Genomic DNA, 14,094 nt, shown 5'->3' on the forward strand with positions numbered 1-14,094 from the left:
CAACAACCATCCCCCCTCCCTCCGTGGGGTAAGGCAAGGTACGTTTATTTACATAGTCCAATTCATAAACAGGAGACTCAATGTGCTTTGCATAAATAAAAGCAAAGGGAACACCCAAAGGAGAGACAAACAAAGTGCTGAATAGTGCAGAATAATCAAATATAAAGAATATCATTAAAAAAAACATATGTTTTACTCAGTAGAGAGGGCCCTCTGCACTTCTGCCATAAGCAAACAAGCCCTTCCTAACCATGGAACGTGAATCCTCCAGCTGGCGATTATGAGGGGATTAAACTATCCTCTAGGAGAGCCCAGCAACATCAAAAACGAGCCCTGACCCAGATGATCATCTCATTTAAGTCTAATTATCCATCTAAACTCCCCCGGGGAAGATCATCTGAGGAAAGGTGATGGCAATTTAGTTTTTAAGAACTGGGAATGGGAAAAGCTGAGGCTACTAGATTGGCGATTTAGAGCCTGTTTTTAAACTAAACAAGGGGGAAGAGTAAGGTTCACATAATGTTTTTCTATTATCCCACACCATTTGCTGAAGGGCAGAGAAGACGTACTAACTATTGCCTGCTGACCTCTCTCTAACACACACAGAGAGAGAGAGAGGGGAACATTTGGCAGGAAGAGTAGAGCTCTGACAAGCATCTGTGAATTGGTTATCTCTCTGTGACAAACTCATTAGCAGTTCCAGAGAGCCTTAAGCTAATGTGTACCAGCACCACGGCACATATAGATCCTCAAATGGACATGACGTTCTTGTCCTGGCAAGATGTTGTTTACATCGCTAGATGTGCAAGAACCCCACAAGGACTCATTGAAAAATTACCATATTCTTCTTAAATACCCAGTGTGCCTTACAGGTCTAATCACACCCTTAGGCCAATGACATACATAATGGGCAACTTTGTGAGAAGTCTGGGATGGGCAGCTATGGAAAACCTTGAGCATGAAACAGAGCATTATGCATCACCACTAGTGAAAACTTTGAGACCCCTACAACAGAAGTGAGATGTTTCCTGGTCATCTTCTCTGCAATTCAAGATGTCCTGCAACTGTGATAGACAAATTCACTGCTTTGTCTAAAACAAATATTCACCACACACAGAAGTGTGTGTATGTGTGTGTGTGTGTGTGTGTGTGTCTCCAGTCACATAACTTACACTCAGACACAACTGGTCCAATTTACCTCAACATTTCACAATATCTTGGTCCTCCAACATGACCAGAATCCATCAAGATCTTGAATTTGGTTTCACATTCTTTAACACTGTGATATAGAGACGAGGGTCTGCAGCCGTCTGACCGTCGCGCTTGTTGTTAGTGTTCATGAAGCTTCATGTCTCCTCACTGCTAGGTGCTGGGCCCAGTGTCCCCTCAGAGCCTCCGCTGGCTACACATGGTGGACAGGCCTCCTGTGGTCTCCTGCAGAGCTTTGACCACACAGCATGGACACAACTGTTAGCCCACAGCTTAGGGGTTACCATATTAGTTTGTTTACCAACGACAGATGCTTGAAATAGTGGGAAATTTCCACAAAAGGAGAAACGGGCATCAATACGATTTGTTTTTCTCATATGGGTGTTTTGAATAATGCAGCTTTAATGAATGGCATCTTTGGTTGTGATACTAACACAAATGTGCCATGTTCATAATCACCACTCATTGAACAATGAATCTGAATCAGCATATTCTCTCCCTTAAGATTGGCTTCTCCATCTGAGTTAAGGTTCTGCTCTATTTGTTTTCTGATTCAAGTTTTCTTTCTGATTCCTTGCCTTAACTGATGGCTTACCAGGATTGTAAATTTGATTTTGTGAGCGTAATTTGAGATGATACTCAGTGCTCATGACGTAAATAACAAAAGAACTGAATTGAATGACTGTGGCCTGAAATGGGAGCCACAGAAATGAGTCGTCCTCCAGGATGGGGAAAAAAGAAAAGGGATAGGGTCATGCTGCACTATGTGCCAATCTCCTCCATCTGCTGTCCGTACAAGCCCTGTCCACTTAGCGGCATGTTTGGGGCAGGTACAGGGCGATGACAACCCAAAGAAAAGGGGACATCTGTCCAGGACAACCACCCAAAAGCCTAAACAGAGAGAGAGAGTGAGAGAGAGAAACAGAGAAAGAGAAAAGGAAGTTCCTGTATGTGATGACATGGAGCTGAATAGAGAGACAAAGAGATGAAATGGCCAGAGGAGTGGCCGAGCGGTGTGACTTGCCACATGACCACTTCAGCCATTACTGACGCCACGTTTGACGGACCGGAGGGAAGTCCCACCCCTGATCCACCCTCCAGACACATAGGAGAGCAGTGGACCAGACAGCGAGACAGGAAACAGCTGAACTGCTGACAAAGGAGAGTGTCAAAAGTCAAATGTAATGACAAACATGGGATATCTGCAGGTTTTAAATGATGCAAAACTGGAGCCTTGGGGGGCGTTCACACTGGCATCTTTTTTCACCTCCAAAACACGAGCATGCCGAAGTAGTGAGTGTTAAAAACATGCGAGGTACAAATTGATTGTGTAAATGTTGTAACTATGATACGTTATATTTAGCTAAATCACTAGCTTCCTGACTTAGCTAAGGCAGGCAGCTAAGCAACAACCGTTTATTGAAAAAAACACAGCCTCAAAAGTTGAACTATTTTTAACTTTCAGCGCCTCACCCTTTTATAAACGTGAGGCACGTTGCAGCGGTCAGTCGCACCATTCCATAGGAAACAATTGAATTTGAGCACCTGGAGGTAAAAAAAACACATGTCAGTGTGACCCCCCCCCCCCCCCCCCCCCTTAAACCTCCATGTTATTTTAGTTGAGATAAAAAGGGAAAAAAATAAACTAGTGAGATTCAAACACCAGCCATGTCTTGGCTGACGCAATACACTATATCCAATCTCAAATCACTTAGACGAGAACAGTCATGAATGGCATGTAGATACCTTAATTTGTAGAGAACTAGGTGGCTGTCGTTTTTACCTCATACAGTATCAACATTTTCAAGGTCAGTTTTTACCCTGTGATTAGCACTCTGAACACAGAAACCCTGTTTTGCAGACTGTAGATTACTGTATTTGGTTAAGTGATTATATAGTGTTGATTATGACTAGACAACACCATAGCTGTGTTGTCTAGTCCAATCAGAGTGCTCAGTGGTCTAGTTCATTACCCTCATGTCTGTCCTACATACAGTTCTCGTGTGTTCATGCTCATTTTGGTCTGATCCCTGACAGACTAATTTCTACACAGACTAATTTCCTTAGCCTCTCTCTCTCTCTCTCTCTCACACACACACACACACACACACACACCTTTTTTTAAAAGATCTCTCTCCTGTCTCTCCTGCCCTCCATGCAGAGCCAGGCCCTTGACAGACTCCCCCAGTCTGGTTTGCATTCTCAGTTATCCTGCTCTTCCAAAACAGCTCCCTGTGATCAACACACCTTTGATGTCTGCCCTGTTTCCCGCCAGCGTCCAGCTTCAGCTTTGAGTGGGAGCCAGTCAGCTCTGGCTCCGACATGGACCTGATGCTGGCACTGCGCTCTAGATGGAGTGGAAACAGAGTCCAATTCTGAGATGTTTTCATATCATCTACACAAGGCAAAGAGGGAGTAAAGAGCTAAAACAGCATTAGCGCTTTAGTTCCTAATTTATTTACTGCGGTGCGGTGAGAGCAGGGTGACAAAAACACAAAAATTTGGCTTGACAAAACAAGGCTTTTTACTGAAGATGCTTTTAGTCTTTCTCCATCAGTATGTGTTCAGGTTTATACTGTACACTGGCTGTGTGTGTAACTCCAGACTAACACTGACGTAAAGAAGTACTGTTATAACATGAAAGAGGTCTTAACAGAAAAAAAAATACATCTTTCACGCCTACAGCTTCCCAGCCTGGACCTTCCGCTCTTTAATAGCTAATGTCCATATTGCCCAAGACCGCCTGGTCGCCAGACTCCTCAAACAGTAAAAATGTGTCGTAAAATAGCCTTTTCAGTGAGGAGGCTCTGAGGTCATTAAGGAGGCTCTGTTGTCATCCTCTCTCCTCCCTTACTGTGAGGATGCTGGTTATTACTGGAGGTGGAATTGTTGACATGGAACAGACTCCACAGTGACCCACATTCAGCATGTACTACGCAAGTCTAAGCAGGTTTGAATGTTTGTGTTGTCAGATGACTGTGTTTCTTTAAAGCTACTGGACGAGGGCCCCAGATGTGGCGCAACTGGCTGGGGTACCTGCACCGTACGCCGGCGACCCGGGTTCAATTCCCGCCCCGTGGTCCTTTCCAGATCCCACCCCGACTCTCACCCCAGACCCCCCCCCCCCCCCAAAAAAAAGCTACTGGACGAGGAGATTTCCTATCTCCTTTTTCCTCTCTCTCTCTCTGGCCCTAAAAACACTTGTTCCCCCTCATGTGAATCACACACTCTCACAAACTCCCTTATTAGACGAGTGTGGCGTGTTTGTCGTCCAGTCCTCGCTTGACGTCGTTGCAGAGATAAGCATGCAACCTCAACCCCAACCCAGCACACTCAGGGCCATCTGGAGATACACACGCCCCAAGGCACTGTTATCCTCAGCAAAGCACCCACTCATCTCTCTCTCTCTGTTTTTCTCTCTTTCTCTCTCACTCTATCCATCCCCCTCCCGCATCCAACACAAATATTGGTTTTAATAAGAGAAGAGTATTGCATTCAGTGCATTCTCGGGCCCTGCCTCACTCGTTTCCTGATCCTCAACGGCTGGAGCTGTTATCAGAGGCAAACAATGGACACAGAGCTGCAGGCCATGTGTCATAAGTTGGACAAAGGGGAAAATAAAGAGGGGGAATATTTGCACCTCTGAAGTGCTTAGTCTTTACTTTCTGTGGACTGATATATTAGTCAGAACTATGCCACATCAGAGTTTAACTACACTAACCTGGAGAGTAGCAAGTAACCCCCCCTCCCATACACACACACCTCAAATACTGCTATCTGTGAGAGCCAAAACAACCTGGCCTACTGATGTCAACAAGAGAGAACAGGCTGGGAAGTGAAAATTCCTCTGGCATTCGGTTAAGCTCTAACTCCCTCCTTTCTTATTTCTCTATCCCACCTTCTCTCTCCCTCCCTCTTTTTCTCTCTCTCTCTCTCTCTCTCTCTCTCTCTGTGTTTCTTTCTGTCTCTCTGTCTCTCTCTGGCTTGTGCTTGTTTCTCTTCTGTGGGATTTGCTAACATTAAACAATGTGAAGGCATGGTATTTCTCACCAGATACAAACCCCAGACAAAGGAGGATGGGGAGAGAGAGAGGGGTCAGTGCAGTCAGATAGGAGGGGGCAGGAGCTGAGGAGCTAGCAAGAGATTTTGCCCCATGTGAAAGTACTCCCCATCGTATGCAGCCACACACCCCAGCTGTCAGCCAGCTCCGGGATGACTCTGGTTCTGCATTCAGTAAGCATTGAAGCTGAACATGGTTTATTTGGCTTCATTTGTTAAAATATTCCAAATTGTTGATTGATTAAAATGGTAACAATTTGTCCAAATCTGTTTTTCCCCTGAACGGGCTCTGCCAGAACCATTTCTGTGTGTTAGCAAACATTCATTGTGGAATCAATGGGATTGGAAATCTGTCTGAAAATGTTAGCGAATGTTTGCCTCTCAGTGCTGTGTGTGTGCACTCTTAAAACGAATGTGTTGAAAACAACACAACTTGCGTTGTTTTTAACCCATCTCTTTGTCCAGATAGGGACAACACATTTTGTGTTGTCTTTTTTTAAATTTGTTACACAATGTGTTGAAAGTAACACAACTTGCATTTATATTTAACACATCTCTGTGTCCAGATAGGGACAACACATTTGTTTTAAGAGTGTGTGTGTGTGTGTGAGAGAAAGAGAGAGGAGGGGGGGTGGTAGAGCAAACACTTTACTTGGGACAACCATGATTAACAGTGAAATGTAAGGTTCACCATATATTCATAGGTGTTGGGTTAAATGACATAAACATACATATAAACAGTGAGAAATTGTGATTTAGCCAAGGCCTCCCAGGGTTGTTTGCAAAATGCTTATTCTCCATATTGTGACTTCCGGTTTGGGACAACACTGTGAAAACAAATGCATGGACAACTGAAGTTAATGAAAAAATGACACCGTATATTTGGCCATCTAGTTCTTTTTCTATTAGCCATCTGTAGGGTCACTCACTTAATCCAGCTGTCATCAATTTCAAACTTTTGCCGTTCTATCTAGCTAATCAGAATAGTTATACAACATTTGTAATGAACAAAGACAACCACATGCTTTGGTTTACACAGAGTGCAGCCCATAGACTGCACTTTATGTCAAGAGGAAATGACGATATGAGAACATTAAGAATAGGCCTTACTGTGGGAAAAAATAAACACCTGTCGGACCACTTGGATAATTGCTTTTTTGACACCTAACAGCTTGTGCTGCCTGTGCATCAAAGAGATCAACAAATGCAGACAAATGGCCACATAACACGTCCAACCATCAGAAACGTCATGTGAACCTCAGGGTCAAATGTTCAGGTTTGGAATGATTTCTTATTTCTCTCTCTTTTATTTCATGTACTGAACATGGTGTATTTTATGTAAAATTCTAAACAGAGAAATGGTATATTACATCACATTTGTTTTTTTTATTACACTGTATTCTTACATTCAAATCACTAATAGATAGATAGATAGATATACGTTATTGATCCCTAGGGGAAATTCAAGAAGATAAATAGATCTTGGTCTATTGTGAAAAATCGCCGGAATTTTCCTTTAAGCCTCGGTGACAGAAAACAGCATGTGACTAATTGTCATGTGATTAGAACGACATGATGGGTGGGCAGGCTTTCTCCCTGTGGGGAAATCTGGCAGTGATTGTTTGACCACAGATTTACTCTTGTGTTTACAGAGGAACCTCTTCACACATGGGACATGACAGCATCAGGCTCAGATCAGGGTCACCTCTGGGCTGAAAGCAGAGATATCAATCTATCTATCTATCTATCTATCTGTCTGTCTGTCCATCTATCTATCTATCTATTTATCTATCTATCTATCTATCTATCTATCTATCTATCTATCTATCTATCTATCTATCCATCTATCCATCCATCCATCTATCTAGCGCTGTGTAAACAGAAGCCTGTACTCCACTGGCCAAAAAAGCTAGTGCACTGGTCTCCTCAGCTGCCCTGATGGGACGGGGGACGGGGGGGTCCACTGCTCGTGGCCCTGCTATGCGACGCTCATGTGGGAACATTAGCGACAGACATTTAGCAGGAAGTCTAATCCCGCTGGAGCCACGGACGTGCGTGGCGTCAAACAGGTCAGGGACCCCAGTGCCCCACATGCGGGGAGTAGCAGGAAGCCTGTCGGTCGGGGGTGTCGGAGGGGGGCATTTGGAGCAGAGGTCAGGGGTATCTGGTCTGGGGGTCAGGAGGGTATCGGGTTACGGCACACAGATGTGGGCAGTGAGGGGCAGCTACGGTTACCCAGGGGTATAAGAGCCCATAGGCCATAACCCCACATCACATATAGCCACAGTGTATTTGTGTCAGGAAAGAGACCCTCAAATATGGATAACAAACAAGCCAAAGCAAAAACAAACCAAATGGTGATTTAAAATAAAAAAAAACCCTAGTCTCACCATTTTGCAGTCGCAGCTCTAGCACTTCCCTGGTAATGACATTGCATCTATTTACCGGATTCACCTAAAACCAGGACTGTTGTGGTTTTGGATAGAACCTCTCAGAGCATATTGCCAAGGAGTGTCCTCAATTAATCTGGTCTTGACTTATGCACAATTGAAAAAATATAATGTCCGCAACACTGCTTTTGACAATTATTTAATGCAACGTTTCGACCCTGCTGGGTCTTCTTCAGGCAAATGGATGAAATTGATTTATGCACAAACCATAGATTTTACTTTCAGTCACAGGGTGCACTTTATTCATGAATATGCATGTTCAAAACATCCAATTTCAATAACCAGAGAGAAATCAGAAGACATAAACAACATCTTGATTGCATTTTTATAGATCATTGTAGTAACTAAATTAGAGTAAATGTAGTGCAATACTGCTAAATTAATTTCAAATATATTTTGTACCTCTGGCTGAACCCACTGCTGTAATGTGTGTGTGTGTGTGTGTGTGTGTGTGTGTGTGTGTGTGTGTGTGTGATGCATGGGCATCTCCATGTGTGTGTGTGTGTGTGTGTGTGTGTGTGATGCATGGGCATCTGTGTGTGTGTGTGTGTGTATGTGTGTATGGTGTGCATGTGTGTGTTATGTGTGGGCATCTGTGTGTATGCACATGTGCTCTTTGTCTCGCTGTACTCCTGTCTATTCTGTCAGGACGTTGGAAAGGAATGAAAAACAGGTGTGTGAAACATTTGGATGGCTTCTCTCCCTTTCTCGCCTCTCTCTCTCTTTCCTCCCTCTCTCTCCTCCCCCCCCCTCTCTCTCTCTTCCCTCTCTCTCTGTAGCTTTTGCAGTTACAGGCCCAGCGCTATCTTTATGACAGGAGTTCTGGGAATAAGTGGAGGGAGGGTGAGTCCCAGAAGGGGCAGAATAACAGTGCCGATTACGGCCGACCAGAGGCCGCACCACTTCACCTCCCACTCCTCAGCCTCCGTGGACACCACATGATAGGACTCCCATTAGATATATATATAGATATAGATAAGTAGATAGGTAAATAGATAGATAGATAGATAGATAGATAGATAGATAGATAGATAGATAGTTAGATACTTTATTCATCCCGAGGGAAATTTTGGAACTGTACTTTACTGTACATTACTGTACTGACCTGACACTCATCACACCTTTAACGTGTCCAGGATGACCTGTTGCCACTCTGCTGCTGTGCTGCCCTGTGCAACACTTAATCCAATCACTCTAATCAGTTAATCCATCTTGGCTTTTTCACCTTGATGGTTTTTAACCCAAGGTAGCCTAATCTATATTGAAATAAATAGCTCAGATTCATCAATACCAATTGCACCAGATGCATTTCTCGTTTTCTCACAGTTTGGCTTGGTTCGGTTCATTTCAATTGAGTGAAGCAATACAACAGCCTGACTCCATGATCCTGTGATCCCGCCTTCGAAATACTCCTCACATCTGCACTGATTAGCTGATTACCACAATGACTAGGCTACTGCATGAATGTTTTGGTGGCTGGTGGCTGATGGCTATGACAGTGTCCGAGGCAGATGAACTGTTACAATAAATCATACTCATACTAAAACAAGTAGCCTACATGTCTCCACACAGGCGAGCACACACACACACACACAAACAGGCATGCTTGCTAGCTCACACATATGTATCGGGGGAGAAATGAGATAAAATGTCCCATCTCAATACAGATCCACACGAATCACCTCAGGCTGTGTAAAATTACTCATAATTAAATACCAATCACTCAACGAGATGTGTCGTGCTATAACTGCTTGCTAATTACTTACTTAGTCATCACACTCTCATTCATGCCGTGTCATTGCGATTATCACATAATCCACTTCTTCACAAAAGAGACTGCCGTTCCCCAAATCATAGCCCCAACTCCCCTCCCCACCCCCAAACGTATGTGTAACAGGAGTCGATTTTCAGAGAGCGGTATACCTGCCCACCCCCCATTGTGGTAGGATGTCCCAGCTGCCTCGCCACAGCGATAAACTAAACCGCTCTTTACTGGCACAGAGCAGTGAACTGCGAACGGAGGCAGTCGTCTTCGCTGCGCCAAGCCGGATGAGACAAGCGCAAGTAGCCTACTAGTACTGTAGCTCCGGTCATTTGGCAGCCGGTGCGACCTGACTTGAAAGACACGGTCCCAGTCACGACTACCGGTGTCCGGAAGGAAATAACGGACGGCAAAGGGACCTGATATCGGGAATTAATTTGCAAAATAGCGACACGTGGAGCAACAAAATAAGGTAAGAATATTACGTTGGTACCTATCGCGTACACCAATGTTATGCAGCATTTGATCAACTATATGATAAAAAAAAATATATTAGCATACACTAACTAGGAACAGAGACGAGAAATTCTTTAGGTTTGTAACATTGTATAGGACGTGACGTGAAGGCTACGAAACAACATGAAATAACTTAAATATAAGCCTAAGTAGGAGAATGCGCAAACGAAATCTGGGATGTGTTTTAGAGTTCTCTATGCCCACCAGTTTTACTGGAAACAGGTTGACCAACATTAATGAATACAATGCGCAAACCCACCAGCACAAATGGCTTTAAAAAAGTTCACTCGCAATAAACCATATGTGACAACTCGCACATATAGTGAGTCACTGTGATGCGTTATTCGGATGAGGAAATATTTATTCAAAGGGACAAGAGTGTCTCGTTAAAGAGGTCGCATTATCTCCCCTTGCTTTATATTATGCTCACAAAGACATATTTACGGCGCCGACTTTTCCAGCGCAGATGCATCATATATCGTTATTTTTGGAGGAGCATATAATTGTGTATCCATTTCGGGCACATGTGCAATGTATACATGACAGTATGTCCATATGAAAGAAACATGCCAGCATTTGCTATGATCGTTTATGACTAGCCTAATATAAGACTGTAAAAGTAAACGTATGACCGTCCCGCGCTGTTACAGTAAATTGGGCTAAATAACACAGTCCTCTCAAAGGCGTCATGTGAACTAACTGGGACAGTATAAATCAGGTAGGACTATGTATGAATTTATTTTAAAAAATACATGCTTAGACTGTTTATGGTTTTGCACAGTTTAACTCTTTACACCTCTTGGGCGACAAGTTGAACGGGTAGGAAGTTGGTGGTGGAGGCGAGGGGATCACTTTGATCATCTTTTCGTATGCTCACAGAGGCTGAGGTCAAATATTGTCAATGTACAAAATCAAGCCGCAAAAACGGGTGCTATACTGGTGACTGTAGGCTACTGCGATTCAGAAGAATCTGTTTATTTTGTTGTTAGTAATAAGCTGTTGTAGTTGGCGCATAGGACGCACTGGATAGTGTTATGTGGTGTTGGAAGGAGTGTGTAGCAGGGTGTTACACTGCATTTAAAGTGAGTCATAACCAACATTTAGACATTCAGCACTAAAGTGTTCATGTTTTCTTCACATATGCACTTTAAAAATGACCCCCTTGCTTATGCACCACAGCTAAACAGTAACTTTCAAGGTGTTGTGTCCTGAAGACTCAGCAGCACCTTTCAGGTCCAGTATTATAACCCAGAAAACTCAGAAGGCCTATTTTGATGTGTGCGTCATCTACCCCACCACTCGAGGCTTAGCTACAGGAGACAGTGGTGTCTGGGCTGGGCACTAGGTCAGCAGGCTGTTATAAACTACCCCAAGGTCAGTCTAAACAGCCACAAGCTCCAGACCAAACCCAAGGTCCTCTCCGGGCCCCAGAACCCCAGGCGCTGGCTGAGGTGGTGTGTGGTGATTACTGGGACTGGTTTCCCATCCGTCTGAGTTCTGGCTTGGCATCCAAGATGAAGATCCAGTTCTTGCCATGCTGGAATCTGTGACTCACAGACTGTCTCTTTAGGAGTCTTAGTGATGCATCATCAAAGTTTATAACATCCATTTATTCTGTCAACGTGAGTCTGTCAGAACACCTCCAGGCTGACATTAAACTGATTTAACACACACTTGATAACCAGAGTCTTGTCTGGATAATGGACTCCGGTCCAGTGAAACAGTGTGCTATTGATTTTCAACACGTTTGAATGGCAGCCTTAAGGATCACCAGTGCTTGCATACTCCACTGTTTACTGGAGTCTAAAGAGTTGAAAGAGATGTGTGTGAATGAGAGAGAGAGAGAGAGAGAGAGTTGCACAATAGATTTATGTCTGTGATGTGATTGCGGTCACATGCCTTTTGTTAGATCGTTTGTGCTTTTTACTTTTGGACTTTGTTGGTTTCCCATGCTTCCCTTGAGAGACAATAGGGGCGGACATGTTTGTCATGGCAATAAAACTAATTTGAAAGTGAGGGAAAAACAAGGAGGGCACAACCAACCATACACGGATTCACAAACCCCTCTGTTTGTTTTAAAGTGTTGCATTTGGAATTGAACTGCATTGGAAAGGAGGGAAAGAAAGAGTGTTTTAAAGGAAAAGGAAAATGTCTGTTTTCCACCCTCAGACAGCACCTCTCTGCTAGCCCAGCCCATCTCTCTCTCTCTCTCTCTCTCTCTCTCTCTCTCTCTCTCTCTCTCTCTCTCTCCCAAGTCTCTCACTCCATGCCTGTCTGTCTCATTCAGGTGTTGACAACCACCCTGACATCATTCAAATGACTGGATGAAATAAAAACGTTGGTCATGTCTTTCCGTTTTATGGGGCTTAGATCATTGGCAGTCACCTGCGGAGAAAATTATTCCAGAGCAGAGGCGTGCACACACACACACACACACATTGGGGCAGTAACAGGAGAGAGAAGGTTAGAGCAGGAGGACACATAAATAAAGAGGGTTGGGCATGTGTCAGGCATCAGGCGGGCCGAGTGTAAACAGGCTCGGAGCTGGACCTGTTATAGCAGGTGAAGACTGGGTCTGTGAGTGTGTGAGAGGAGCCCAGCGGAAGTGTGAAAGTCTACCACAGTGTTCCATCACCTCAGGTGGCTTGGCTACGCCACTCTGTATATGTGTGCGTATATGTGTGCAGGAGATAGAGAGACTGTCCCCCAGTCAGCAGAGTCCAACTCTGAGAGCACATTGGAAACTCTACCATGCCATCTCTCTCTCTTTCCCTCCCCCTCTCTCTTTCCCTCCCTCCCTCCCTCCCTCCCTCCCTATCTCTGTCTCACTCTCTCGCTCACCCCCAGGCACATGCACCTCTTCCTCTCCGTCCATGCTCTCACGTCTCCCTCCCTGCGCTCCCCTTCAAACGTATAATCTCATCCGTCTGCGGCTCAACCACACAGATCTCACCCGGATACACAGCATTGTTCTCCCACAGGCATTCTCGTGGCCGAAGTTTACAAAAGACAACTCCACTTATACTCTTCCCTGTTAAAGTTCACTAACCCTCAGTTTGTAGTGTGTCTGTGTGTGTGTGTGTGTGTGTGTGTGTGTGTGTGTGTGTGTTTACATCTCCAAAGCCTCCGCTCTGAACAGCTGTGTTGCTTAAGAGGAGAGAAAGCCCTGCGTAACTTGTGTTAATCCCTCTGCCTGTTATGGGGCAGGACGCAAAGCCCCCACGCTTACACTGACAAGCTCAGGTTTCTAATTAGAGACCACGGGCCCTGTGTATGACATCAGCCTTCTCCAGTGCTGTAGGTAACACAGGAGGCCTCTGTGTGTGTGTGTGTGTGTGTGTGTGTGTGTGTGTGTGTGTGTGGAGGAGCAGCTGGTTCCAGACACTTTACTGGCTGTGCTGTGTGTGAGATTTTAAACACCCCGGTCTTCACACAAGCTCGCTCAGGAAACCAGCCTTCTAATTTGACTTTTTTGTTGTTCCCCTCTGGTCGAGGCACCGTGTCTACTGCCTCGCGGGATTTCCTACTGAGGCCAACCTATGTGGGACAAACAAAAGCACTAGACTGTGACCCTGGGTTTCACTGTCTTCAACACAAATATTTAGGAAAGACGCTGCCTGGACAGCAAGATTTTATCACCCAGTCCAGAGTTTGGTCGTCAAAACAAAACAAAGTGCTGCTTGAAACGATTTAAGCTTAAGTTTGAAGACTAAGCAAGTAGCTGTTGCCAGACCTCTCCACGATACACAAAGAAATGATATCCATCTCAGTGAGGAACGTCACCCTCTGTTCTGTCCCATTGCTGTCCCATTGCATAACATCACACCTCGCTTCTGTCTTTAACAGGTTAATTATTAAAGGGTCCATCACTCCAAGTCATGCCTCTCAGGATTAGAGGGCCCCGTCTCCTCCTTCCCCCCGTGTGCGTGATTGGCAGCTGGGAGAGTGGCGATCTCATGGTCACACATCCCCGTAATCGGCCGTGCCACCAACGGGGCACCGTAGGCCTGCCAGTCCCAATCACCATCACCTGAGTCACGTCATGGTGATGCGATTCGTGATGATGTGTGCTGTGACTGTGGACTGAAACACACACAC

The 14,094-nt window shown here is 44.8% G+C and overlaps 1 protein-coding gene across 1 annotated transcript in view; it reads left to right on the top strand.

The window, feature by feature from the left end:
* Positions 1 to 9,734: 9,734 nt before the first annotated feature.
* fam110d (family with sequence similarity 110 member D) overlaps positions 9,735 to 14,094 on the top strand; it is a 20,604-nt gene continuing 16,244 nt past the window's right edge. Inside the window, exon 1 of the mRNA XM_042107117.1 lies at positions 9,735 to 9,952. The gene's annotated coding sequence lies outside the window, so the exon portion shown is untranslated. The remainder of the gene's footprint in view (positions 9,953 to 14,094) is intronic.

This window comes from Alosa sapidissima, chromosome 10 (assembly GCF_018492685.1).
Source record: "Alosa sapidissima isolate fAloSap1 chromosome 10, fAloSap1.pri, whole genome shotgun sequence".
Taxonomy (NCBI): domain Eukaryota; kingdom Metazoa; phylum Chordata; class Actinopteri; order Clupeiformes; family Clupeidae; genus Alosa; species Alosa sapidissima.